This window comes from Adelges cooleyi, unplaced genomic scaffold (genome assembly GCF_023614345.1).
Source record: "Adelges cooleyi isolate 19-005CV unplaced genomic scaffold, UGA_ACOO_1.1 ACOO_flye_CR_arks_rails_tigmint_CR_PRNA_574, whole genome shotgun sequence".
NCBI classification, from domain to species: domain Eukaryota; kingdom Metazoa; phylum Arthropoda; class Insecta; order Hemiptera; family Adelgidae; genus Adelges; species Adelges cooleyi.
The window spans coordinates 3,211,444-3,236,357 of NW_026096268.1; the positions used below are offsets into that span (position 1 = coordinate 3,211,444).

Sequence of the window (24,914 nt, forward strand, 5' to 3'; positions counted from 1 at the left end):
TTTGTGCTGTGGACTGATCAAACAGTAGTAGTAGTGTTAGTTAGCCCATTAAATCAATGGCGCCTGCACAGCATGAATAATGTATGCGACGAGGAATGGTCAAAGAAGGAGTGCTGAAAGGGATAGGTCGTCGTCTTTGGGGAGTCAATGAAGTCAGGTCGCTTTCAACCTAGTAGACGGCATACGTGACAGTCGTGACCAGCAATACAAACATATCGTGCCAGTATAATAATTGATCTTTACCAACGACGACGGGTTATCCTTACCCGTGTCCCTCATCTCGATTCTGTTGTCCAATTTAATTAACGTTCTCGCTAAATCTTCGTGCACGATGGGCAACGAAGACCGGGAAATAATAAATTCCAATAATCTCTATTGTATTCACAATAGTATACTAGACTTACATCTAAAATAAATCCACATAAAGAAATAATTATCTCTGTGGTTGAATTTTAAATTATTCTTTCGTCATAGTTTATTTTATAAAAACTGTAATTTCATTAAGAAATTCTAAAATTAAGCGAAACGTATACACTAATAACACAGAAAATCCCTCCCGCAGTTCGTATACAAGTTAAATTTGAAATTATTTTATTTAAAAAAAAGTATTATGAGGTTTTTAAGCCAAAACTTGCTATGACTTTTGTATTGGCTTTTTCGTACGGTTTCTCACGATACATTACGCGTAAAGAAAATAATTTTGTTGGATTTGTCCTAACCGTGTCGGCTTTTGCATAGAAAGTGTACTGTTATGTATATGTACCTATTTCAAAAAAAAAAAAAAAATTTAAGTGACACGAGAACCGTGTGACTACGACAGCGATTGAGTGGTTTTATAACAGCCATAATGTGAGCGCATTGTTAAAAACCGTTTTTGATGTTGCCATGTCGCTGCGATATTACACTGCATTCATGTATTTAATGTAAACCCGTTACGGAGGGGGGTGCAGGTTAAGCACAGGGGAGTAAGAAAATTACCGGGCAATCGATCTTCTTTACCGACGTTCGTGTGTCGCAGACGTAATGTCACCGCACAGAGGGAAGTAAACGGATTTTTTTTCGGCTAAGTGGAATAAAATGTGAGCTAAAATCATAACTATGGCCTCGAAGTTCTGAGAATGATCAAAAACGTTAGCCTAGGACAACGTATAATTTCGTAGGTAGATATAAAATGAACACTAATGTGTATAATTATAATTCTTATTAAATTTATTACGTATAGGCAATCCAAAAATAACAAATGTTCGTTCCTTGGTTTTTTAAGTTTAGCTTAAAAGCTAAACGACCACCGCTAAAAGTCCATCCGAGTTCAAGGGGCAACGGACACAGCTTAACTACAGGTGCCCACTGCGCCACACCATGCCTCTCAAACAAAATTATTTAATATGTTTTTAAAATATCATCAAAAGGAAACATAATTATATTATCTTAGTTTTTCATTAAATAAAAAAAAAAACTATTATATCATTTATTTTCATAGTAATAAAATGTATAACATTTTGTTTTTTAATTTTCTAAGAAGTTTTTTGGTTATAATAATATTGTTCAAGAATCGAATTACAAGGCATAATATTATGTTTTATATTAATGAACTCAATCAGATTCTAATTTTATGCAAACTTATATTAAAATACAAATTGAATTTAACGTCGCCGTTGAAAATATACAAGTTATGTATAAATTTAAAAACACGGTTTTTCTTCAGAGGTGGGCAAACGTTATTTCTTTTTTTATTAATATTTGCATCGACATCCACACAGTACAATATATTATATCCCTTAACCATCGCACACGACATCGTCACACGCGACGTGAAATTGAAGTATGTATAAGTTTTACTCGGTTTTAAATCGGGTATCTTATTTAATTGTTTTTTTTTTTTGCTTTCGCATGTGAAAACGGTTTTCGCTTGATATATTATATTTTCACGGAACCTGCGCTTATATACAGTGTACCTTGCTTGATTGCATTGTAATTGAGACGGATCCCGACAGCTTTGTTTGCGGTGCCGGTGCGTAGAATAGTAATTACCACCATTACACAACGCTTATGTGGTATGACTATTTGTTTAGCCTAGTACACGTTTAAACATTAACTGGATATTTTTTTTCTATATAATATACAATTATTAACCGTTGTTTTGAAAATTTTCGATTCTGGTTTTAGACCTTTCTTAATTTACTCCAACGGATCGCGCGGTTGTTTCTCTTGCTCTGGAAATAGCTATTTTCGGTTGATTTCATTGTTCTTCTAATTCTTTTTTTTTTTTTTGTAAACACCATCCGAATTTTAACTATCTGAATGAGTTAAAAATTAAAAGAGATACGATCATACATCAGATATCATTTTTCTAAATTTTACACCTTAAAAAAAAAAAAAAAAAGACCATAAGACACGTTTGAGAGACTTCGGACAAGATTTTTTAATAAATAACCGCCGACAGGTGTTATTTTCGTTTTACGTTAAACGCGCACTTTCGCGTTTTTTCTCCCTTCGATTTTCGGATAATTAGATTTGTATTGTTAACCAACTGTGCGCCGTGTTCGAAAATTAAATTACCATTATAATCGCCGTCAATCGATTTCGATCACGAAAAGCGTCCAAGTGGCTTGCACATACTTTTCTATTGTACACGATTTGTTAGGTAAGTGCGTACACGTGGTGAGACGTCGGTTGCATAAATAAAACTTTATAACCGCAATGCACATTCCACCGACAGACTAATCAATGCCCGTGTGTGTTTGCCGGAAGGTATTTGCATGTAGAATGCACTGTTCTGTTTTACTTGTACGGAGTTTTTATTTTTTTCAGAATTTTCCAATTGGTTTTTTCCTAATGTTACTTACCTTTACACCGCGAGCGCCAAGTCTCGTTGTTTTTGCGCTACGGAGTTTCGTGTATTGCCGTTTTTTTTTCTTTTTTTTTAGTTTTGCCTGGCGGGCGTCTCAATAATAAAGTGTCACTTTACAGGGAACCCATGAATTTTCAATGTGTACACAATGCGTGACGTACGCCGCCGCCCGCAAAGCGAAAAGGTCGGCTAACGGAGAAAATATCAAAACTATGACATTCGAGCCAAAGACCGGCCCGAACCTAACCCAGCGCCTCCGGTTTTCATTGATTCCGTTAACGTTTGATTTGTTGCCGTGCCCCGGACCGTCCAGCCGATGATTTACGCTAGTGTTCGTTTCTACAAAGAATATACAATGCAATTGAAATCCCTAGTACAAAGTATCAAACTAATAATGAATTTCGAAATTGAAATTAGTTACGTCGCGATAGACGTTAAATCATTTGAACGGTTTTTATTCAGTCTACAAATATGTGTGTAAAGATATGAAAAATCCTAAAACGAGACCCAAAATGGGTCACAAGTTACACGGAAAATAAAAATTATTCTGGTTGTAGCAAATGTTTGGAAATATTCTAGTTGAATCTACTATAATATAGTTACCTGTTGCTGCGCCAACTAGATTATTTTAGTTAAAAATACCTAACTAGTTTAGCTATATTTGAGTAGTTGGATTAACTAAACATTTAGTTGGGTTATCTATACTTTTTTTTGATAAATAAATATTTAATAAAAAAAAAATAATAGTTGCTTTTACTCGTATATTATTATATTATTATACTATAATAGTAATATTATTTTTTTTTGTCGATGTTGATGTTGATGTTGGAACGAATAGACACAGGCGGCTGAGGCGGCTAGCGGCGGTGGCTGCTCCATACATTTGTACAAAATAATAAATTTACAATATCACTTAAATACCGCCAAATCCTGCACAACAGTAGCAACCAGACAGGGTAGGTAGTTTTAGGCGTTAGGCTTAAGAATAATAGGTGTGTAGGTAGATGCGGGTTCTCGATGCTCGAGGGACATACTAGCCACATAGATTACTTTTTGAATTTTTTCATTGGATTTGTTTATTTTTACAATCCAATATTGTAAATCCAACCATAATATATATAGTTGATCCAACTATACATAGTTAACTATTTCAGTTTAGTACGCTCAACTAAAAATGTATTGTGTCCCTATATATTAACTATAAATTATGGTTGGGACATTATGGTTGGAGAGAAAAATCATATTATCAATTTGTCTTTATGAACGATGTTGATAGTTTTCTTCAATATATCTTTTGAAATTCGATAAAAAATGATGTCACTTGTACGCCTCTTCGTGAATAAAAGTTAAAACTACCCTTAGAAGTAATGAATTCAATTAAAAAATTAAAAATTGCTAGTTTTTAACTTCACTAAAGCAGATTAAATAAATGGAGAGGGTTTAGAGCACAAGTGAACCAAGTCCATCACAGCTGATTTCTAGTAATTAGCTCCCAAATTGTTTTTCGCATAATCAACTCTGTGGTACAATGCATTATACATGTTTTCATTTTGCGACATTAAGATGGACTAAGGACTTGGTTCACAGTGACACTATAAGATATTACTTTTACGGCTATTTTGCGCGAAAAACCTCACAATGTGAAAAAATGGACTATGTTCACTTGTGCACTCCAAATGTTTTTTCGATGATTCAGCCTACATAATGAATGACAAATATAATTTGTATTTGTTCATAAAAACATTTTAAACAAGTCTAAATGCATTTTTAATTGAATGCCAGCTGCCTTAATCAGTTGGTGTGAGTTTTTTTTTCTTGTACAATAATGTTACATATGTATTTATTTTGTTTTTTTTCTGTTTATCAATTCTCGGATGAAAATGAATGTATAAATTCATGTGGATGGTCTATAGTTATCTATACATTGCAATTCGCGTAAATCATAAATACACAAATCCGATTTAACGGCTATACGACCAGGTGCACCCTTTTCGTTTTTGGATTGTTATCATTATTATGTGTACATTGGCCAAGGTGACCATTTTATTATGCAATCCGATTGCTATAAATAATGCTTAGGACATATTTTATTTATATGTAACTCTATATCACATTCATGTAGTTTTTTTTTTTACTATTGCATAGTCCTAATGGTTTTATTTTATTTTTTTATTATGGTATTGCCGTACTGAGATATTAGAGATTTACGACTGGTATTTCTCTATTTTATCTATCGGTCTTTAAAACGCGATTAACATTTTTTTTTACATGCCACAATAATTATAATAGTAATATGTACAAAATTTCTGTTGATAGAAGATACAAATGTACCAATAGATAGATGAAAACGTTACTGTAAAGAGATTCTTTAACACTAATCTCAAGTGCATACCGGGAATTGGGAACGTGCTTCTATTTATTGTTAGTTAACATCAGAAAACTTATTTACTTCTTACTTACGTTAACTTATTTACATATCGTGTTTCCAACGTTATATTACTCTATTTCATTTAGCTCAAAATTGTATGAGCTGAATATATTTAAAAAAACCAAAAAAACTGTTCAAATACAAACTAGATATTTTTACTGGAAAATTGCATGAGCTACATATATGAATGCAATTTGTACTGTGTAGTTGTATACAAATAATGTCTAACAATTTTAAAGAACGTTACCCCGAACTGAATGTAAAAAAATTATTCTTTTATTAAACGTTTACACATATAACGTTTTATGTTCAAAACGCAGACAATTCCATGAAAATAAAATTATATTTAGTACCATAAAAAAATATATGATGCTATTCACAATAGTTTTATAATTTGTTTTCTTTTTTCTAATAAGTACATGTTTTTTTCTATAGCAAATTAACCCTTATTTTTAATTACTTACGTACTCATTTATCGAGCTAGTCATTATGCCGTCCGTTTTATTATTTTCTAACATATTTGTTTGAGTTGAAATAAATCATGCCGCATGGGTAATCCATAGGACCAGTTTTGATGCTGTATAAAAACTCAACTTAAAAATAGAGCTTTGAAGTAATCTCACTGAATTAACTAAATGACGAATAAAAAAACTTGGGATTTAAGTCCTACATCGCGTTTTTTATGGAATTGTGTCAGAATATAAAAGAAGCTTTGTATTTTGTTTTATGTTTGTTAAATTTTTTTATCCAGGTATCCAATTAATTACGGAAAAACAATATGCATCATTTGACTTTTTATATTATATTCCATTCCACGCAGTAACTTAGAGATACAAGTATTCTAAATGTTTTTATCAAGTTTTAGTGACAAAATTAATTATTTTAAGTGTTTATGTATTTAATAATAAAGTTAAATTACTAGTTTAAGTTTTGAAAATAATTTATATATATTAATATTATATATGATATAAATTATAAAATATATTTTGCAGCGAGTTGGGGACTAATCACCATTATTATCACTATTTTATCTCTTGTCAGCTAATTACAGGTTACGGGTTGACTTTGATGGCCTATGGGATTGTGATAGCAAAAACCTAGTCAATACTATTTAGAAAATGTTATTGAAACAGTTGTGATTTTATTTAAACAAATATAAATGTAAACATCTTTTGAACATTTTGTAAATATTGTGGCAGCTATTATGAGACATTATATTTCCCAGTAAAATATTAATTTTTTTCAAAATGTATTGTTTCGCTGTGAGATTTTTTTACTGTAGCCATATTCAGTTTAAGATTATTTGAATAAAAAAAAAAGAAGCTTTGAAAGCCTTTGAAACGTTCTAAACGTCACGTCGTTGGCTATAATATATAAATTGCACTTGTTACATTAAGTACTGAGTGGGTCCTTCCTAGTAAAACCGCGTTTCTGTAAGGCATTTGAATACTTAGAGCGGTGTTGCGGTGTTTAAGACGTTGTTATGGTTTGTGGTGTTCAAGGGGGGTGGAAACATCCCCTACCCTCCAACTGTGATTGCTGTCTACCAAGGTTTGTTAGGTAAACTGCGAGTACAAGGAATCGCGTCAACTGTCCGTCATATTATGTACACCTGTCCGTATTGAATATAACCGAGTATTACCGAGAATAATAATTATTACCTACCGCGTTTTCTTCTAGTAGGCACAATCACACGTACATATAAATATATTGTAATAATACAATACTAGGTAATATGTTATTAAACCCGTTGCGGTTTCGGCGACGGTGACGATGACAAAACGACCGTTGTTTACGATAGAAAAATAATACCGCGGCAAGGGCTTACACACAGCAAAAGAAGATACCGCGGTGTTTGAGTGACATGCGGGACGAGATGCTGACGGTGGGATAATAAAATTTATTCGGACGTTTTAGCCGATGAACGCGTATAATACCCGGTATGCCTCTGCAGCACAGCTGCTGGCCGAGTGCACGAGGGGCTAGAAGAAAATACCTGCCTAATGACTCATGAAAGTGAAATGGGCGCTGCAGTTTAATCAATTAAAACCTCCCCACCTCCCTACGTGCCCCGTCTGGAATATCCACACCTATACCGTGTACATCCACCCCCCCCCCCCTCGTCCATCTACTCTCCCCGCCCCGGGGTCGCTTCAAACTCCATCAATATCATCTGTCTGCTGCCACGGCGTAGAGACCCGGACCAAAAAATTATTTGGACAACACCCGACAAGAGATATTGCGATTCGATTATAATATACGCCCCCCCACACCCCCTGTCGATATATTTTATTAATGCAAAACCGTATTTTTTTTTTCATCATCGTCACCCGGGCTATTCGACGGACGGTAACCGTATTTCGGGGACGCGATCAATTGTCATCGTCCACACTTATTACCCACGGCGAGTACGGTGCCCAGAAGGTATAATAAAACACACTCTATATATTATTAACGGATAGCCGCGCGTGGAGTATTTAGCACGGAGAAACTAGGTCGCCCTTTGTTTTGTCAACAGGTTTTTAACATTTTATGAAACGTAGTTATTAAAAAAAATTAAAAATTCTAAGCACGAGCGTAGCAATACACACAAAAAAAAAAAAAACGAGCGAGGGCTCATTATGCCCCACTCTCGCTCTGCACTGGATTTAAGAGTGTTATCGAGCTTACTACTTAGTGGTGACTATCGATAGGTAGGTAGGTATGATACGTTTTGACGGGTTGCTGTGTAAATATATTATATTCCATAAGAGTATGTCTTAAACACAGTCAGTTTCATACTTATTTAGCAATCTCCCTTTTAGCATTATTTTTATCTGAATGTAATGTATCTGAGGGAAAATAAAATTGAGATTAAAAGCGAGACAACTACAGTAAGTTATCTAAGTTTACTGTTTAACGTTTTTTTTTCAAATACTCAATACCAATTTCCGTACTAATTACGGTATGGTATATATACATGAAACTGTTTAAAATGTCATCGTTGAAGTATACAGGAAAATATACGGCGACTGCCTCAAATGTCATCAGGATGCCGCCGACCAATCGCGTTTAACGAGCAAAATTCAAATGAGCATGTTGTAAAAGTAATATCGTTAAAGCCAGAAAATAAAAATAATCATAACAGTAAAAAAACTTTTTTGCTGTATCTTTTGAAAACTTGTAATGTTTTGTAAAATATGAATAAAATCATACTGACGAATAAAGAGAGAGCAATACCAATATCGGCGTCGTTTTGCTCAATAAATGAATACCGCTTTCATCTAAAAATAATAAATAAACTTGCGTTTTATACTTGGATGGGAGGAAAATTTTATATTTTCCTATTTTCGTTCCCCCATATGAATATAATATTATATTTCGTTTATATGTTTACATTATTGCAGGTAATGTGGAATTGATTTTCTTTTCCGATTTTTTATAGTCATATAGTATAACATACTGTATAGAGCGACTAAACTATTTACTTCATGTTTTAAAATTAAATACTGAGTAAATACAACTGTACATAGTTTTTTATTACAACTACCACGTTATTCGACGATTAAAAATGGTTATTTTTTAAATTTTATTTATGTGATGCGGAATTAATCACAACGGCTTTATTGAAGTATATAGAGAATCGAGTTCAATAAACTAACGCTAATAAGACGGTGGTGGAAAGAATATCCATAGTCTGATTTTTTTTTTTTGTACGGCAGGCTATAAAAAAATCATTACAGGGTAGTTTGTTTGTATCTAAATGTTTTTATTATACCTCTTTCGGTACACGCTTGGGTCGAAGATAATTTGTATGCCAATTATTTTAGCCCATTGTCGGATCCAATTACTTTGGTTGTATATGAAAAAAAAAAATATTGCCAGATTTCTCTTGGGCAACCGTCGAGTCGCGGTATAATGTAATAACGCGCGTTATTTGTGGGCGGATGAACTTGCACGTATGTGATTGAGAGTATATTATTCCAATGACCAAATACAGAGCCTTTTTTTATTTATTTGTTATTGTGCATACGTTTTTTTTCCAAAGCCTTTTCCACGTCGACGTTCTCTTTGAATAAACGTACTAATTTTTTTGTAGTCCACTCACTGTGAACGATTTTCTTTAAAAAAAAAAAAGTACAGAAGCTTAGCGACCCTCATAGACGATGGATCGGTCGTAAACCGATATTGTATATTATTGTATACTGTAATATTTACGGTTTGACGGGTTATGGCGATGTCTCTTAATAATAAACATTTCCTTACTTCAAAATACGTGCAATTGTAATTTTTGAGTTTAGACGCAAACTTAATTGGCGTGAAAACAATGGACAATAAAATCGTCGTTGCAAAAGAGCTTTATTTATGGAGTAATTTCCTCTTTTACAGGCATGTATATACAACTATTTGGAAGTGTTGTATAAATATATAGTAATGAAAATATACTGACCTACTTCCGTGACATTACTCACATGGTTCTTTCTATTCGTACCGATTCGATTTCCCATAAATATTTATGTTTTAACGAAAATACTTATAAAAAATATTTTATGCATTTGAGTATAGTATAACCGCTTGTAGTTGACCCGTCTTACATGGAAATAACATTAGTTCTCTCTAGTAGAATTATTGATAGTGTAAACTATTTTTTTTTCTTCATGTTATTACGATCTTAACGGTTAACCTGACTGATAAAATAATTGCAAAATTCGCTTACATCGTAATGCACAACATTTTGTATGTGAACAGTAATTTTTTTCTTTACAAACATATCACAAATGAATTAAAGCGCCAAATTTGAATTAGATTTAAGGTTTTCATTTACCATCATTATTAACAACTAAAACGTTTTGTATCATTTTGAATGTATACAGTCTAATGCATTGTTATAACTATTTATAAACACTTACATAAAATAGCAAAGGTGTATAAATACATTTTTCAAACATTAAATCTCTATCCAATAACTTATTTTATTTAAGAAAAAAGTGACGACAATATATGTATTTTTTTAATTTTGCGAGTCACGTTGTATGGCTTTGAAGATTTAACACGTGTTTCATTTGTTGGAGGAATAATAATTATATATTATGATAAACAACAACCGGCGGCCGACGCATAACGGTTTTTAATTTTTGGAACCTACACCACATTTATATTATGCAATATACGAGTATACGCCAATAGCATATTCAGAATTCCATAGCGCCGTGTTAATGTCAGTTTTCATTAATAATATTCTCTGATGCTGTAGTACTGGTAGGTATAGCTCTTTTATCGACTGAATTACTGGGAAACTATAAACAGTCCTACTGGTATGTTTAAAACATATTCATATGGATGGTAATTTGCATTAGTTTGTATTTTATTTGCGAATTTCATTAAAAAAATGTTTAATAATCAACTTTACAAACTACACTGAAAGTATTATTAAATGTAATGCATTCGAAATACCCTGTTATGGGCAGTAAACAATAGACATTTTTTGTTTCTAACCGTATAATAATTCAATAAATAGCTAGCTATTTTTAAAAGTTCAAAATTGGCAAAGTTAGCGACTCCGGCTGCACCTAACCTAATCCGACCGACTATTTGTGCATTCACGAAGTGGTTTTCAGTGTGATTTATCAAGCCGATTACTGTCGGGACCCAGGAAGCAATTTGGCTGTAATTACCACAGGCCTCGGAAATTAACGGCTAACCTGTAGAGTGCAGTTATCGAATTGTTCATCTTCCTTTACCGCATTATGGTAATGATACGGAATGAGTTAATTTAAAAACCGTATAATACTTATTTCTAAATACCGAACAAAAACGTTAACCATTTACTTTACTCGAAAATATAGAAACCTGTATAGTTTAGGTTATATTTGCCCACTAAGTTTGCTCGAATATATTTATGTATTAGCAAAACGTTAAATGTCATATAAAATATATGGCTTTTAGCAAAATTATAATGATACAGAAAACTGTTATTGATTAAAGATAATGTCAAACTATACAAGTCGTGTGGGATTAAATAATTTATTTATTGACTTAGTAGTTGGAAAAATAAACTATTTCTCTTGAACTCGCTGTATATTTTATTTGTAGAGGCAAAAGAAAAATCTATTCATTTATCTATTCTTAAAACCCTTTTAAATCAGAATGTGTATTAAAGCAATTTTATGGAAACAAAGAGCAAAAGCAAATATAAATAATCCAATTCCATATCGCAGTTACGCTAGTATTGAAAAGTTTATGTGTTTTTATACGGACAGCGATGCCGGACCTTTTAACTAAATTTTAGTTCAGCTCAATTTATGTACTACTCTCATAGCAATTGAGTTTTCAAAAACAATAATTATTTTTCAAAAACGTCACTCATTTGCTCATCGAAAACGATTTCTTGTATAATACATTTCTAAAATTAGAGTTCCATTTTATCTACGTGGGGAGTTTGATACTACAATTTCTTTCATTCGTGTATTCCATTATTCTCAATTTTATTTCATCATTTTATCACGTTATAAATATTTCTATATATATATATATAGTAATAATACCGCAAATGTATATATATATTTATAACCGGAACGCTGTTTTCTATCGTCGCCGGCAAATATTGTCCTTTGTATATAATAATAATAAGCCGTCGGATCCCTCTCGATTTTATTAAAAGACAACAACGAGACAGGATTTATATTCGGTCCTCGAGAGCCGCTGACACAAGGTGGGGGGGGGGGGGGTGAAAACAGGGTATAGTGACTGTTTTGGATTGTACGTTTAAGACCGGAGGACACGCCAGGACACACGGGTCAAAAATAGAACTCCCTCCCCTTTGTGCCTCCGGGCGGAGAGAGCGAGACGGTCGTCCGGACGATGATATCTTAGCCGCTCCGTATACGATTCGTGAAGGCGCCTAGTAGTTTACCCAAGTAATTCAACGGGGGTCGCTAACTGCGGGCCGGAGGGATGGGACGACGACTTTTGATTGCTTCTGTGCGTGCACTAACAAAAAGCAATAAAACGAAAGTATAACGGCCCACATAATAATAATAACACTATCGAGTTAGATTGGGAACAGCGAGCGGTGGTGCCCGTCGTATCTGTTACGGTAGCAGCAAAAGAAAAAAAAAACATAAAAAAAATACAGAAATTTCCATTTCTATAAATACCTTACATTCGAGTAGAACGGTAAAATAATACAGAGCATAGATACGTCATTGAGTAGCTGTTATGTGTGGAATAATAACACGTTGTTTAAAAAAATTTGGAATTTTAACTTCTTTTTTTACCATTGTTAGGCAATCGTATTCATTTGAACCGGTAATGTAATGTGTCTCGGCTGAGATGAAATCCGTGATATTCTTGACAGCGTCCCTCCACTATAGAGCCGGATCAGGATTTTTTTCTGATTAAAATCTAATTACTGACTGATAATAATGCCTTAAAGAATTAACGGTGCCGTCTTTTTATTTTTTGTCAGTGTAATTTAGTCGCCAAATACGACACTAAGGTTTTCTTTTAATTTCATTAAGTCCTAAAAACTTCCTTATCAGTTACTAACACCGACAGAGCTCGTTACAAACGTAAACGGATTTGTCAAATCCCAATAAGTAATAAACAGGGAACCGTAACAATATATTGTTCCGGATTGCTCCATTCCGACCTTGACGGAACAATTTGTTTTTAATATTTTTCCGGTATACTGAGTAAGAAAAAACGGTTACAAATTATTATAGGAATATGGTTATTGTCTGGACTAGTAATAATTACTTACTCGTCCAGACATTAACCATATTCCTATAATTTGTATTGTACCTACTAAAGTTTTTAAAACGATAAAGTTTAGAGACAATTAAATCATAGTATAAAATGTATAGTCAAGTTTACAAGTAAACGACACTGTTATAATTAAACATCAATAGACAACTTTAACTAGACGGATAACTAGCGGACTCGCGAACGTCGCGCTAGTGCAATGTGTATTATTCATTAATTATTATTGTTGGCGTTGTTATTATTTTGTTTTGCCGAGTATTTCCTTAAGTCGTTTAGCCCCGTTAACCGGCGACAGCAACGTATTCTCTAACGTTGTGGTAAGCCGGATTATAGTCTTTACAACGTGCATAAAGAATATACGGTATTATTAATAAGTTTGAACGAAAAAAAATAACATTTCTAGTAGGTGTTGTGTGTTTGTGCGTTTGGCGCGCACAATAGAAATGTACGGGCTTTAATGCGATTATTCGAACAAAAACCGTGTTGCGTTTGTCATTGACATTTGTAAACCGAGTCAGTTGGATTTTTTTTATTTTTAATGTTTATACTTTTTTACAGGGTGAAAAAAAATATACAAATCGAGTTTCGCATTTTTTTAAAGCTTTGTAGAGCGCGTTAGTTAAAAAAACATTTATAATAAAGTCCTTAACGTGAGTGAATTCATTAAACGTGGCAAGGTTTTACACGCGTTGTCATCATACAAAAGACACAAGAGCGTCGGCCAGATATAAACCTACAAAAACGTATTATTATATTTTAACGTTATTATATTATGGAGGGTTTTTGTTATCTGCAGTACCGTGTGATTTCATTTTTGTCGTTAGTATTATTATTGTTATTGCGATTATTATATTTTTTTTTTGTCTGCGAGGTTTCCGCCGTCACAATAGAACTTTTTTTTTTTTTTTTGTGAGTTTCTATCCGTTGAAGATTTTTTTCTTCTCAAACAAGCTCTTTTATAAGGTCTGTATGAAATCAGTTTGCGACTACAAAACCCGTAAACACCACTCGTCGGCGTTATCAACTATATCCGTTTCCTTACACCATCGCAACGTTATTAGACCTGACCCACATTAACAGTTCAACAACTCAAAGGGTCGCCATTACTTTACGACCAGAGTATAGTTTGTCATTAATACACTGTATGGAGGCTGATGTAAAATTATAATATAATTATTATTACTACTTGTTTATATGTCTTCTTCATCTTCAACAACATGGAGTCGGCCACCCTAGCCATACACCTTCATAGAGCTCGATCTTCTACATCTCGTTTAATCCCCTTAGCTATTCTCATATCACTCTCTATACCATCTGTCCAAATATTACTTATTTATATGTATTTTTACAATACACATTGTAATAACTCGATATAGTTTAGGCTGAATCTAAGTGAATAGTAATCCTAGTAATCTTTAATAATCCTATACACTGGCGTAGCGACATTGCCTACACGGAGCCCCGTTGGATTTCGATTTGTATTCTGTCTGAATGTGTTTTCAATATTATTTTGAAATGCCGATACAGTACAGGCAGGCATTTAACGATGAAATACAAAAGAATCATAGTATTCTATTCGGCATTCGTGACCTAACATTGGTGCACTTCCTGTTTGCACGAGTGCCGTTGAAACTTCCTTTGCCGTCATAGATCTTTACCGTCGATATTTATATTATGTATGTTTCCGGCAAACGATTTCCAACCTGAACCGCGTACACTATATATTTTATACTGTAATAAACGTACAACAGGACAAGGTCGGTTAAACGTGTAGTGCTCACAATGGTCTTCTCGTGGAACGTTTTCGCGTGGGACAACCGTGTGGTAAATGGGGGCGGTCACCTTTAATAATTTATAGAAAATTCTGTACACGAGAGAACAACTGAGTCTATTGAAAAAAATCGATAACGGCGGACGCCCACGACGAGCGGTGTATGCAAAACTATGGCAATACGAATGTATAAGTTAGAAGTTATAACATATAAGTTTTAAGGTAAAAATATGAAATATACTTTTAAAATGCCACAGACTTTGAATTATCGTTGCTATTGGTAGCATGGCGATTGGTGCAAGAATAACATTCTTAATGTCGGTTATTCTAACCGTTTATTATAATTAAGTTTTTTAAAAAAAATAATATGCATAATTTATTGGGGTCGAAAACAACTGAAATGTTTTCTGTAAATTATTAATATATTATTAGACATATTGTACATTTTGCATACCAACGGAGTAACCAGTTTGTATATTACAATCAATACTAATAACAATGTAATAACAATCTAATAATAATGTATTTTTTATATCTATTATGTTCACGCTAGAGTGGTGTTAATAAATTGTAATTTATATTTAATTATTTATGTTTCAGGTAATTTTATTGTCATGACTTGTAAAACAGAAAAAAAGTAAAGTTCTATAAGGGTGCTTAATATTAAACGTGAGTACAATGGAATTTACAATTTCGTATAAATATTTAATTGTGTTGACTTAAATGATTGAAATCCACTGTACAATTAGAACAGTTCTTTTCGGTGGAAATGTTTTCACTTTTAACAAATGAAAATAAATGTATTTTCAATTCGATAAATGTCTGTGTCTACATTGTCAACTTTAAATTAAAGTCAATGTTGCAGTTCTTTTTACCTACCTAAGATCAACTAAATAGCGATTTGAGCATAATGTGTAACGTTTATCGACCCATAGCTTGATTCAAAGTATAGGCTATTATTCAATGTTGGAACTCGTTTAATTCTTATTCATTGACAACTGGAGTCCGATGGCTTTTTAAACAGATAAGAATAAATATAAAATGCTTCTTATATAAAAAAAAAATTATATATATACCGGCTTCGAATTACCCCTGGCTGTAAGAGTCATTAATCAAAATACTGGGACGTTTTAGGGGCTTAAAACGTAAGGTCATTAGCAACCGACCGCTCATTATTTTTGTAAACTGTTCGCCATTTTTGTTCAAGCGATGCACGTTAATTATAGCGCCATTATTGTCAATTTTTTTAAACTTATATTTTAAATGCATTTGTTATGTATTTTTCTTTTATATTTTTGCGTAGCATATAATGTATACTGTATATGTAGCCGATAAAGTTTTATACACTTTAATATAAAACATATTTAGCGAACAGGTCAGTAAACAACGGATTGCAGAATCAAATACTTAAAGAGTAAGTATATTAAAATACAACAACGCGTCTAAACCATTTGTTATTGAAATTACAGTTTTAATGAAGGCTGGGTAACCCGCTATAGCAGACAAATGGGTAGAACTAAACTTATCGACTCTATTGTCTTATTTGTAGTTGGTATTTACTATGTTCGGTTTTATTTATAAAACTAAATTGAATAAATATAGAAATAAACAATTCTGACAGCATCGAGGTTGGAGGCGGTTGGTCTTGGGAATATAATAAAATAAAATATAATATATACCTTAAAGAAATCTCAAAAAAGGATAAACGGGACCGGACATTAACCTGAGATCTTGCGGTTGAATGCTCCACTGCTGAGTTATTTCACAGCCAACATTTATCATCAATAACTATACTTGGCATTTGAAACGAAAAGAAAACCGCCAGAGAAAAATAACATCCACGTACTTAACGATAGTATTTATACTTGCTAACCTTATTCGATTTTAATCATAAAGAAAAAATAAAACTCTCACCCTGGCGAGGTCCAGCCGGTGGAAAAGTCATTTTCTCTGTATATAATTTTATTTGTTCGATATAATAACATTTGATAGAGGGTTTTCATAGAAAAAAATCTAAAAAACTTATTACCTAAAACAGTGCGTATTCTCTTTAGAGTTTCTTAAATTCAGTATCAAACATTAACAGTTTTCTTTAATGTAATATACTCGAATTGAATATACACTGGGCCATTGATTATAAATACTAGTGTTAGTAAATATTAGTGTTTAATCTCAATGAATGAACCAACACATATAAGTTGTAGTTATTTTACGATAAAACCGAACAAATTCACTCAACAAAAACATTAATTATGTAATTGACACGTAGCCGTGAGTCCATCTTTGCGATTCCAGCATACACGATTTAGGCGATTTCTACTTACGATATCAATATATGACCGAAGTCTGTGTCGTTAATAGCGTTTGTTGTTCATGGATTGTGCAAACCGCAAACTTGACCACTCAGAAATGAGGAAATATAAATTTTTCCGAATTACGAATATAGTTCGAATTTTAAAGATGAGTATCCTTCGAACAAATGTTGAGATAATAATTGTTTAAAAATTCAAAACAAAGAAATGTAAAAAAGTACATGCAAAAGTATAACGATAGTTAAGAAAAAAAAAGTCTAGACGGGCTTGGCAAGCTAGGGCGAATGCCGTAGAATTGTTAATTCCTTTGTACTTGAATTGTTGTTAATTTATGGCTTTTTTTGTACATAAACGCAACGGTTAAATTAACTGTGGAATAAAATGAAAACTTTAGCAATCAATAATAATACTAATATTAGTAAGCGCCTTGGAAATGTAAAGCTTGGTTTTTGGCGGTTCCACCAACTAGAGACGGTGGAACGTGACTACGGTGGTGGATAAAGATTGGGGTTAGGACCGTTTTCTACCCTTTAAAAATCCCATCGAATCTGATGAAATATATTATTAGCTTCTATTGCGGGCGTCCATTTCCATTATTAACTGTCTCCCGGGCTCTGTTCTGAACCGCTGAGGGAATCCGACTGATAATAATATGAAACCGTGACGTTTACATGTGCGGCATAATTAATTTTAAACGAGAAAATGCGTGTCTTCCACGAATACAACATCCGTTATACTCTGAAAACCGTTTAATAAGTTCATGTTGAAACTTCATCAAGATAATACATAACTAATAATAATTATAATGATGATAGTAATTGTAATATAATGTAAAGATTTATCATATCATATATTGTATCAAGGACAATGATAATATTATTATTGCCGACCAAAGGATGCGAGAGAATCCGAGTATTGTATTACCATATTTGAACATAATACAATGTTATTGCATACAGTTTTATCAAAGGCACAACAATATTACACTATAATTGTTCGGTTTAACCTTCTGCGAATCCTTTATTGCTCAAGACCCATAAGTCAGCATGCATTATACATAGAAAACAATAGTTTCTAAATTTAACAAACCTCAATACATCGGATCATTCATGTTACACAATCATATTTTGTTAAAAATAACAAGCAATAACGATTTAGTAAGTGACTTTTTACGATAATTTGTGATTGTAAAATAATTGTATTAATTATACCTAATGTTTTTAAAATACTATGTTACTCTGGAATTTTAACTACCCATTTTCAAATATTTACAAAAAAATTTGATGAGAAAACAACATTGTATGTTTTGAAAATTGATGCAAAATACAAGATATTGTTTCGTTATCAAAATTAGTTTTTCCCGCTTTTTATAATCTGATATTTTGGCTTTTTGAAAAATTCTATACCTAATCACGGACCGAGACGAAAAAATATTACCTACAATCTATAAAATATTTTCAATAAACTAAATTATTATAAAACACGGTATCGTTTGTTTAAAATGTTGGTATTTTGTTTTTATAACTATATTAAACTGAAAACTTACGCTGTTTTTTCCTAATAATTTTCAACTTAACTTTATACTTAACAATTTTATATAATTTTTGTTTTACCTAATTTGTAGAATGATATATTGAAAACAATTAGTTGTCCGTACTGGTTTTGAATAAATAATTGTCGAGGCGACGAGAAATGTGTAGCAAGTGAATAGCACCCGCGCATACAACAAATATTAAATATAATAGTACAGTTGAATGTACCAAACTTTCCAACTATCCAATAGCCTAACGTTATTATTCACCCAACGTTACTGGAGGTAACCCATAAGGAAACAATACGTTTTATAAATAAGTTATCCGTTTCTCGATGGCGTTCAGCAAACTCGTTTTCCTTTTATCTCGGTATCTTTGTTTTATACCGAAAGGCCTGCACAACGCGCAGACCGCGTACGACCATCCGAGACCGTAAAATTACATTATATGATTTTCCAACATAATTTAATAACACTGGAAAACACGGTTTACCTGATCTCTCGACTAGTATCCTATTATATATCAACGTTGTGTAATTTTTTGTTTGCCAACATTATGGCGGCTCCGTTTTAATGGGTATTTTTCAAACGTCCGACGTTCCGAATTAATTAGTTTAAAGAGTGCTGTCCCGTCAGTTTCGATGCACGGTTTACGGAACAGAAAGTATAATATCTTACGTCTGTGTATACATGTACCTATATTTATATATAGGTACCAAGAAACGTCCAAATTGTTTAAGAATCCTCTCGCCCTCCTCCTCCTCTTACTCCTCGCTCGTCCTTTTTTCCCCCGACGTTCTTCTTGTTTCCGGTGACACGCGAAGGAGCTTTGACGTGCTCGTCTCCACCAAAGTCAGGAAGTATGCTCATAAATCCACTTCGAAAAATTAATGGCGCCTACGCCGACTTACTCTTCCTCCAACACCGGCGGCGTTCTCTTTACAAGACCCAACAACGAATAAGGCGCTTTGGACCGACCGGACGCGCTACATCTTTGCATTTCATTTCCAACTTTCCCTTAGACTTTTAAAATCCAGTTAAGACCATAGCATAATAGTACCCGACGCGACGGTGCGGCGGTAGTCCGAATAAATCACCGACTTCACTAACGGCATGACGTTTTTGGATTTTCTGTTTGACACACAACCGTGTGTAGTCGTATTTTTTTTCTTTTTCAAATTTACAACTTGTACGCACGGCATCCGTTTTCGCATTTTTTCCAATCACTGCTAAGGCTACAGACATTTTTTTTTTTTTTTTTTTGCGAATTTGGACGCGTTCCACGAAAATCTAACGGCTTTACACCATAACTCAGACAAACAAATCCGGAAGTCACTTGGTTCACGCATCTTTATCCATGGCATGATTTGCTTTTTCTCAAGAAAATTACCGATGCCATTAGAAAAATGTTATTTATGTTATGTAATATGTAGTTCCTGTTACTCGTTCTAAAACAAATATTTATTAACAATGATTTTTGAGGACGATACTTTTTAAACAGACATTGAAATCAAATGAATTCGTAGAAAAGGGCCAATTTAAGTTTCTAAGCAATACATCTATAAACTAAAGTACAACATAATATGTAGTATATGTATACTCGTTGAATTTGTTAATACCTAAGGACTAATAATATACAATATGTATGCTAAAATAATTAAAATTTAACTATGAAAATGCTGACTAAATGAAGTCAGTTGGTTTTGTCAAATAAATGTATGATATTTTATCAAATAATTTCATTTTTTTTTCATTATCCACACAGAGTTATTTGAATCCCATGACATGTTTTTAATCCATTATTTTTCTTAATCCTGACATTTTTTTCATTTTCATAATACTCGTTGACTATTTTAATTAATTTGTCTTCACCTTTGAACTTTGAAGTATAAAGAACGTATCCCTCAACTCCAAACGGAGTTAAAAAAGCATAATATTCTGTAAGTTTATATCAAAGTATAAAGTTCAATACAACCATAACAGTTTTCATGGAATTATTGTTCATACATAGAAATAACTGTGAAAAAAATGTGTTAACTAAAAAAATATGCTTGATAGTATAAAAACGACTTTTTGCCTAAGATCTTTTTTTTGTCACCTGTTGGTCCCAGAAACTTTTTTGAATCCTTCCAGAAAACAAATATACTGTTTTTCTCAACTTCGATTTGATCTTTTATTTCTTTTTTATTGTTTCAAACAGCCTTTAAAAGTTTAAACGATTCTCTACTATAAACACTAAACAGCGACTTGGGCAATTGGGATACCGACTTTTTTTACTATTCCCCGTTATCAGCTTTACAAAATTCTTGATCCAGTTTCTTGAATTTTCTTAACACTTCTTTCGATATTCAATTGGAAAAATGTAAACATTTTATAATTTGATTTGATATTTTATACTGTACAAAGTTGTACTGAGTTTTCCTTAACAAAATACCAACACATTTACTAAGACCTTTGGGTGTATAAATAGTTTTTGTGGGTTTAAACAGATTTTTTAGGGATAATGAAACCAGTAATGTACTTTTTTAAATTTAATTATATATTATTGTTGAATTTTAATTTAGATATCAACTCTCAACCTTGAATACTAGGCCAAACACAACGTATAATATGTTGTTAATGTTGCTTGGATGAGAAAACATTTTGAGAAGTTAAACACGTCGCATTAGGTGAGCATAAGGGAAATTAAACGATTTATGCGACCCAAGAGACGCCATGTTATGGATAATTTAAAAATCCTAATGGCCATATCGATCGGTTAATATATATAGGGAGTATTATTAGGGTCGTAACACCATTATTATTATTTTTTTTTTTTTGTACTTGGCTTTATTTTTTTAACCACCGAAACGTCGTACTTTCTGTTATTATATATAATACATGGGTTTTGCAAATAATGTTTATTGATTAGTTGTGAAAAAAACATAAATAAGATAATCGGCCGGATTACATTGTAGTATAAGAGAAAATTCTCGTTTAATAATAAATATGTACACATAATAAATAAACCAAAAAGCCAATGTAATCCCTCGCGTGTAACTTATAAAAATATTGGTCGGACCTCCGCGTTCACCTGTGAGTTTTTATTTTTATTAAATTCGACTACCTTCAGCATTGTACGGTGGCATAGTGTGTATACAGGTGTGTTGAAGGCATTTTTTGTTAAAAATTAAGTTAAGTATAGCAATTAAAGATACTGTTGTATTTGTAATTAGCGAGTGTTCTCTAAGAATAATAAAAAAACCGTCCTTTTTGGTTTTTTATGAAGTCGCGTTACTGTGTTTAGACTTGCAAATCGAATAATGTGATAACGATTTGGAATATTTGCCAAGGTGTTCGACTTAGGAGGTACTGGCTAAATATTATTGTTTGAGTCATTGATGAGCATTGATACAAGACACAAAATCTTCATACACGCATAAATCGCAATGCACCTATAAAATTACATGCTGGTAAAATTCCATGTATTTATTGGTTTTATTTACAATGAGATATTCTATTAACAATTCTGATAATCAGGCAATATAAGTACAATAGAAGTTAAATATTATTGTTACTTTAATACTTTTTGCCCATATTGGATTGCAATGTGAATTTCGTCCACTGACTACGGTAGCGGGTAGCTCTTTTCAGCTCAGCGTTTGACTGATCTAAGTTATTTGAAAAGTTTTGAGCGTGTCAATGTAAACCATTTACAATATCATCTCCGTTGGAAACTGGATAGATTTTTGTTGTGTGATAAATTCAAAAAATGCGTTTACGACAATACTCATAATAAGCGTCTGCATTGTTTTGTACAAATAACAAGAAAGCGACGATGATAACTATATTTTGTCCGTTATTTTTTTCCTCAGTTCTTTCAACGTGGCTAAACCGTCTCAGTTTATCCTCTCCTTTTCTCCGCTTTTGGCGTCGCTTTCAAACGCCATTGCTGTAAAAAAAAAAAAAAAAATAATGCACTTGACACACCTGTGCCCTATACTGTGTTCCGTATCGGTGTAAATAACTGCAAAACGAATAGAGACCGAGTACACTCGAGCTGTAGTGCTGTGGTGTTCAAGGTTCTCAAGGTGTACGCGGTCGGCACTGGAGTTTACAAGAAGGCCGTGCTCGCGGTTTGTCTTAAAAACGCATTAAGTATTTAAAAGCCAACAGCAGCGTAACAACCAACACTTTGGGCAACGACTAAACTAATTCACGTTTTATTATCACTCAGCCGTTGCCTTTAACGCGTTGTCGCCCAATTTTACACACACCGTCAAACTTAAATTATTCACTATAATCGCGTGTCGCGAATAACACGTGACGGTATAAGTTTGCCATTTAAGAATTTCCAAACATTCAGGCCGTATACACCGTGGGCACAGCACACGTCCACTTTGGCGTGGATTTAATTAAAACAATAACACAAATACCATATAGGAGAGAGGTCGTGTGTCCGCCGTGTGCCCGATAATAATTACTTTGTACGGTTGTTTGTTAGTACAACTGCCAGTCACGTTATTTTCGAATTACACAAATACAATGCATGCGTCGCGGTTAATAATGTTATTTAATATTGTTATAAAATATGTAATTGCGGGGGTTGTACCGACGTGGGATATCTTGATATTTTTCTTCTCGCCTTTCCACACCCCCCCCTCCCATCGCCGCCACTAAAACGTACCAGTTTTCACACTATTCATAATAGCTAAGCAATTGCTTTTCAAACCTATTTGGTCGCAGTTAAATATAATGCGATTCACATAAAACGTACAATTAGTATTATTATTATTATTATTATATTACCGTTATGGTGGGTGTCGTGTTTAGATCAAAAGTTGATACTGTACAAAATTATAATCTGCAATTAAATTATCGTTTTCACTAGGTGTATAGATGTGTACCGACCCGTTTTAAACGTCACCCGGTAGTTTTTATTTTTTTTTGCACCTACTGGCTGTGATATTTTCAGAAACACTTTGTATCACGCACTGTTCAACTTAGTAACACTATTTTGAATTATTCAACAACGCCTCTTGCGCGCTCACTCGTTGACTTATAAACGTGTCGGAGTCAACATGTTTTCTTCGGCGAAAACTCAACTAAATAAATACATTTTTATTTTCCTTAAAAATGGCGGGGGTTCCCCGTCACAAAAGAAAATGATTGCATATAAAACCTAAAAGAGACTTTTTGATAAAATAACAATATTGTGAGTACAATAATAATAATAATAATAATATAATATAAGCACGTATAAGTTCTTCCCACACACACAGCAGTTTATGAGAATGTTATCATAATTTTGTTTTTGTTTTGGTGTAGTTTGACGGAAAATATTATGAGCATGATATTGGATTGATAGTAGTTTATGCACCTAAGTAGTTTATGTACCTATTTTGTATTTCCAGTACAAACAAAATGGTTATATAATCAAAACATTGGCCATATATCTTTTTGAATACTTTGTTGACTGGGATATTATAAAAAAGAATGGCCTTATATTGTGCCCTAAGTATTGTAATAGCCTGTATTCAAAATTAAATGCTAATAATTATTACAAAATTGGCCGAACGACGAGAGTAAAATCCTGTGCAAAAATATTATACTGAGAAAATATAAACTCGTTTAAAGCGATTAAAAGCCAACATGACAGTTACATACAAAATACTACAATATTAAATACGCTCGGAATAATATTGTAGTGAAAATTCAAGATATATATATATATATAAATGAAATATATATTTTATTGGACAAGCAGAAACGTCGTTTGAAATACTAGGTACATGAAAACACAAGGGCGGTGTGTTGCAAACAAAAAAAAAATAAATAAAAAAAAGCGACAAACGAGTTCTGAAAACTACTCATATTGTCACATGTTTGATTTGATTTACTAGACACAAAGTGCAATAGAGGTAATCAAAAAACGGTGCAGTGAATGTGAACGACGGACAAATTCGCGCTTTATAATGTTCACGGATGATATGATTTTTGTTGTTGCCAACACAATGGGAGAAGTCGGTTGTTTTCTGGCAATACAATTGCGTGCCATATACATTACAAGCGTGGAGCCGTCTAAAAACCGTATAATACATAACAGCATAATACGAGTGTACACATATAAGCAACAATGGCCTAAGACATCGGCGATAAAAACGAACATAAACATAATTGATTGAGGTTCGCCAGAACAAAGTTTCCTGCGCTCGGCGGGCACCAAAAGAGAGGGTTGAAAAAAAAAAATACATACAAACGAAAACGGGTTTATGAACACATAAAGGCGCGTTATGTGC

At 33.0% G+C, this 24,914-nt stretch overlaps 1 protein-coding gene across 1 annotated transcript in view; it reads left to right on the top strand.

Annotated features, from left to right (window-relative positions):
* Positions 1-24,914, top strand: part of LOC126842762 (zwei Ig domain protein zig-8-like) — a 182,002-nt gene that overhangs the window by 40,007 nt on the left and 117,081 nt on the right. The window lies entirely within an intron of this gene.